Genomic DNA, 6,000 nt, shown 5'->3' with positions numbered 1-6,000 from the left:
CAATCCCAGCACTTTGGGAGGCTGAGGCAGGTGGATCACTTGAGGTCAGGAGTTCAAGACCAGCCTGATCGACATGTTGAAACCCCTCTCCACCAAAAAATGCAAAATTTAGCCTAGCATGGTGGTGCACACCTGTAGTCCCAGCTACTCGGGAGGCTGAGGCAGGAGAATCACTTGAACTCAGAGGTGGAGGTTGCAGTGAGCTGAGATCAAGCCACTGCACTCCAGTCTGGGCAGCAAGCTGTATAGAAAAAGAAAAAAGAAAAATAAAATCTAGGGATTTGTTCTAGACTTTTATTCTAGATATTAAGATGAGGAGGAACTAGAAGACTCACAATTCAACTCACTTCAAAGAGTTGTGTGTCATGGGATGAAAGTGGAGGGGATCCCACTGAACACTCGGGTTGAGCCCACTGAGGAACAGGAAGCACTCCTACCTTGGAGGCTGTGGCATTGGAGCCCCAAGCCCAGGAGCAAGTGAGGCAATAGAACCTAGAAGTTAAGACCATGAATTCTGGAGTCAGATAGTCTGGGTTTGACTGCTCATTCTGCTCATTATTAGCTTGGATAGTTTTCTTAACTGAGCCCTCAGTTTCCTCATCTAATGATGATAATATATATACTCATAGAGTGATTGTGAGGATTAAACAAGGAAACACACATACAATGTTCAGAATCAGGCCTGGCACCTGGCTAGTGCCACTGATGGCTGTGATCAGGATTGCTGTTAGGACACTCCCAGCCCCAGGCTCCCTGCTACACCCATCTGCCTGATGGATCACTGAACTTATCTCAGTCCATCCTCCAATTTAAGATGGAAAAAGATTATTCTAATTGACTTCAGGTAAACTGTGAGAAATCCATTCACATTATTTTTGGGGGAATGCATAGTCAAGACAGATCTTTCCTCATTCCAAAATAGATTAAGAGGGAAAAGCAAACATGTTGTATTAGTCCATTTTCTTACTGCTATGAAGAAATACCAAGACTGAGTGATTAATAAAGAAAAAGAGGTTTAATGAACTCACAGTTTCCCATGGCTGGGAGGCCTCACAATTATGGTGGGAAAATGAAGGAAGAGCAAAGGCATGTCCTACATGGTGGCAGGCAAGTGAGTACATGCAGGGGAACTGCCCTTTATAGAACCCTCATATCCCATGAGACTTATTCACTATCACAAGGATAGCACAGGAAAAATCCATGCCCATGATTCAATTACCTCCCACTGTGTCACTCCCATGACACGTGAGAGCTACAATTCAAGATGAGATTTGGGTGGGGACACAGCCAAATCATATAATTTTGTCCCTAGCCCCTCCCAAATCTCCTTTCCTCACATTTCAAAACACAATCATGCCTCCCCAACAGTCCCCAAAGTCTTAACTTATTCCAACATTAACCCAAAAATCCAAGTCCTAAGTTTCATCTGAGACAAGGCAAATCTCTTCTGCCTATGAGCCTGTAAAATCAAAAGCAAGTTAGGTATTTCCTAGATACAATGGGGGTACAGGCATTAGGTAAATACATCCATTTCAAATGGGAGAAATTGGCAATAAAACAAAGGAGCCACAGGCCCCACCCAAGTCTGAAATCCAATAGGGCAATCATTAAACCTTAAAGTTACAAAATGATCTCCTTTTACTCCATGTCTCACATCCAGGGTGCACTAACACAAGGGTGGGCTCCCATGGCCCTGGGCAGCTCCGCCCCTGTGGCTTTGCTTGGTACAGCCCCACTTCTGGCTGCTTTCCCAGTTGAGTGTCTGCAGCTTTTTCAGGTGTATGGTGCATGCTGTCAGTGGATCTACCATTCTGGAGTCAGAAGGATGGTGGCCTTCTTCTCACAGCTCCACTAGGCTGTGCCCAGAGGGGACTCCATGTGAGGGTTCCAATCCCACATTTCTTTCTGCACTGCCCTAGCAGAGGTTCTCCATGAGAGCTCTGCAAACTTCTACTTGGACATCCAGACATTTCCATTCATCCTCTGATGGATGGTGGTTCCCAAACCTCAGTTCTTGACTTCTGTGCACCTGCAGGCTCAATACCATGTAGAAGCTGCTAAGATTTGGGACTTGCACCCTCTGAAGCCACAGTCCAAGTGGTACCTTGGCCCCTTTTAGCCACAGCTGGAGTGGCTGGGACTCACGGCACCAAGTCCCTAGTCTGCACACACTGAGGGCTTGGGCCTGGCCCAGGAAATCATTTTTTCCTCCTAGGCCTCTGGGTCTGTGATGGGAGGGGCTGCTGCAAAGTTCTCTGACATGCCCTGGAGACATTTTCCCCATTGTCTTGGTGACTAACATTGGGTCTCTTGTTACTTATGCAAATTTCTGCAGCAGGCTTGACTATCTTCCCAGAAAATGGGTTTTTCTTTACTATTGCATCATCAGTCTGCTAATTTTCCAAACTTTTATTCTCTGCTTCCTCTTGAATACTTTTCTGCTTAGAAATTTCTTCCATCACATACCCTAAACTATCTCTCTCAAGCTCAAAGTCCCACAGATCTCTAGGGCAGGGGCAAAATGCTGCCAATCTATTTGCCAAAGCATAACAAGAGTCACCTTTGCTCCAGTTCCCAACAAGTTCCTCATCTCCATCTGAGACCACCTCAGCTTAGACTTTATTGTCCGTATCACTATCAGCATTTTGGTCAAAGCCGTTCAACAAGTCTCTAGGAAGTTCCAAACTTTCCCACATCTTACTGTTTTCTGAGCCCTCTAAGCCTTTAGGAAGTTCTAAACTTTCCCACATTTTCCTGTCTTCTTCTGAGCCTTCCAAACTGTTCCAACCTCTGTCTATTACCCAGTTCCAAAGTCACTTCCACATTTTCAGGTAGCTTTACAGCAGCACTGCACTTTACCAGTACCAATTTACTGTTTAGTCCATTTTCATACTGCTATGAAGAAATACCAGAGACTGGATAATTGATAAAGAAAAAGAGGTTTATCAGACTCACAGTTCCACGTGGCTGAGGAGGCATCACAATCATGGCAGAGGGCAAAGGAGGAGCACATCTTACATGCCGGCAGGCAAGAAAGCATGTGCAGGGGAACTGCCGCCACCTTCTTCTTTCTTCTTTCTTCTTCCTCTTCTTCTTCTTTTCTTTTGAGACCGAGTCTCGCTCTGTCACCCGGACTGGAGTGCAGTGGAGTGATCTCAGCTCACTGCCACTCCACCTCCCAGGTTCAAGCGATTCTCCTGCCTCAGCCTCTGGAGTAGCTGGAGTTACAGGCACACGCCACCACACCCAGCTAATTTTTGTATTTTCAACAGACATGGGCTTCACCATGTTGGTCAGGCTGGTCTCGAACTCCTGACCTCAGGTTATCTGCCCACTTCAGCTTCCCAAAGTGCTGGGATTATAGGCATAAGCCACTGTAAACAGCCAGGAACTGCCCTTTATAAAATCATCAGATCTCTAGATATTTATTCACTATCAAGAGAACAGAATGGAAAAAACTCACCCCCATGATTCAATTACCTCCCACTGGGTCCCTCCAACAACATGTGGGAACTATGGGAGCTACAATTCAAGGTGAGATTTGGGTAGGGATGCAGCCAAACTATATCACATGTAACGTATGCAACTATTCTGTAACGAGAAAATGGATGGATACACAAAGCACTCAAGAAGTGTTAAAATTGCATATTTTAAAGAAAAAGCTACTGTAGAAAATGGAAATACATTTGAACAACACTTAAAACAACATTTAAACTACATTTGATGGAGGGACAGATAAAAATCTCAGACTCCATGAAATAAAAGGTAAGAATGAGACAAGCCAACAAAGTGATACGAGAGAGTTCACACGGTTAAGAAAATAATATGACTGGACACGGTGGCTCACACCTGTAATCCCAGCACTTTGGGAGGCCAAGGTGGGCAGATCATCTGAGGTCAGGAGTTTGAGACCAGCCTGGCCAACGTGGTAAAACCCTGTCTCTACTAAAAATACAAAAATTAGCCAGGTGCAGTGGTGTGCGTCTGTAGTCCCAGCTACTTGGGAGGCTGAGGCAGAAGAATTGCTTGAACCTGGGAGGTGGAGGTTGCAGAGAGCAGAAATCAGGCCACTGCACTCTAGCCTGGGTGACAAAAGGAGACTCCATATCAAATAATAATAATAGGCCAGGTGCAGTGGCTCACACCTGTAACCCCAGCACTTTGGGAGTCCGAGCTGGGTGGATCACAAGGTCAGGAGATCAAGACCATCCTGGCTAACACAGTTAAACTCCATCTCTACTAAAAATACAAAAAAATTAGCTGGGCGTAGTGGTGGGTGCCTGTAGTCCCAGCTACTCAGGAGGCTGAGGCAGGAGAATGGTGTGAACCCGGGAGGCAGAGCTTGCAGTGAGCCAAGATCACGCCACTGCATTTCAGCCTGGGCAACACAGCAAGACTCCATCTCAAAAATAATAATAATAATGAAACATTAAACGACATGGAAGAATTGTAAATAAACTTAGCAACCACAGTGGTTAGAACTGGCAATGGAAGAGAATTCAATCAGAAAAGAAAGCTAGGCATGGGACTGTATTCTGTAATGCAAAAGAAAAGGACAAACATTAGCTGGGCATGGTAGCACGTGCCTGTGGTCCCAGCTACTTGGGAAGCTGAGGTGGAAGGATTGTTTGAGCCTGGGAGGCGGAGGTTGCAGTGAGCTGAGTTGTGCCACTGCACACCAGCCTGGGTGACAGAGCAAGAACCTGCCTCAAAAAAAGCAAGAAAAAAAAAAAAGGACAAAGAGGTCAAAACTATCAGAAACAAGGTCTAGATGTAGAAAGACGGGTGATAGAAATCTAGTTTTGAAGGAGAGAGGAAAAAAGAACAGAAGAAATATTTAAAGATATTAGAAAATATTTTTAAGTTGAAGCAAGACCTGCATTTGTAGATCAAAGCTCATCATATGTTAGCCAAAATTAATAAAAAACAGACCTAGATTTAGACATATTCTAGTGAAACCATTAAATGTTGAAGGGGAATTTAACATTAATGTTAAAAAGCCAATACAAACAAAAAATCATTTTATTTAAAAACACATAAATGGAAAAATGTGGTCTGTCCTTGATTAGGAAGAGATTTGATATTGCAAAGATGCTGATTTCCCTAAAACTAATTGATAAGGTTAATGTCATCCCTGGTAAAATGCCAGTGGCATTATTTTTAAAACTGTCTAAAACTGTTTCTGAAATTATTTTGGAGTAATAAAAGATATTGATGGGGAGACACTGAATACAGGGAAGAAACAAATGAGAATAAGGAAATGTAGTTAGGTATAAACTATTTTGTAAGAAGAAGAAGAAAGATTGGATGCAGTTGAATGAGTTTTTAAAAGTGAAAACAACAAATAAGCAATTGACAATTGATAGGAAAAACTAAAAATTTACATCAGGATTCCAGAGGACATGACGAAATATGAGAAGGGCACAAACACCCTCAAACAGAAGGGATATTCCATCCACAGAGTCTGAAATCATCAAGAAACAGTGATATTAAAATAGTAATTATAATAGCTAATATATTGACCATTGTGTCGAGAGCTAGAGAAACGATGATTAACAAGACAAACACTCCAGGGTCTTTTGGAGCTTTGGGTCCAGGGGGAGGCAGAAAAAAGACAAGGAAACAAACACAATTATTGCAAATGATAAAAAGGTATGAAGGAAATAAACAGGTAATAAGAATAGTGGTGGGAAGTGGGAATGACACAACTGAGGAAAGATCAGAAGGGCTTCACTGAAGATATTTAAGCCAAGACCTAGGAGATGAGAGGTGGAATGGATCAAAAAGCAGGGAGGAGGGTCATTAGGTAGAGAGCCTGGTTGGAGGTGGAAACGTGCTGAGATCAGTGCAGTCAGGTGCATTGAGGTCTTCGAGGAGGGAGACAGAGGATAAGCCATGCAGGACCTTGGAAGCTACTAAAAGGATTTTGGATTTTATCCCAGGTGCAATGAGAAGCCACTGAGGCATGATACAACCTGATTTGCATTTTTAAAGATTCTG

The sequence above is a fragment of the Macaca mulatta genome, chromosome 3 (assembly GCF_049350105.2).
Source record: "Macaca mulatta isolate MMU2019108-1 chromosome 3, T2T-MMU8v2.0, whole genome shotgun sequence".
NCBI classification, from domain to species: domain Eukaryota; kingdom Metazoa; phylum Chordata; class Mammalia; order Primates; family Cercopithecidae; genus Macaca; species Macaca mulatta.
The sequence above is the reverse complement of the archived record's forward strand: the minus strand, read 5'-3'. Positions refer to the sequence as shown.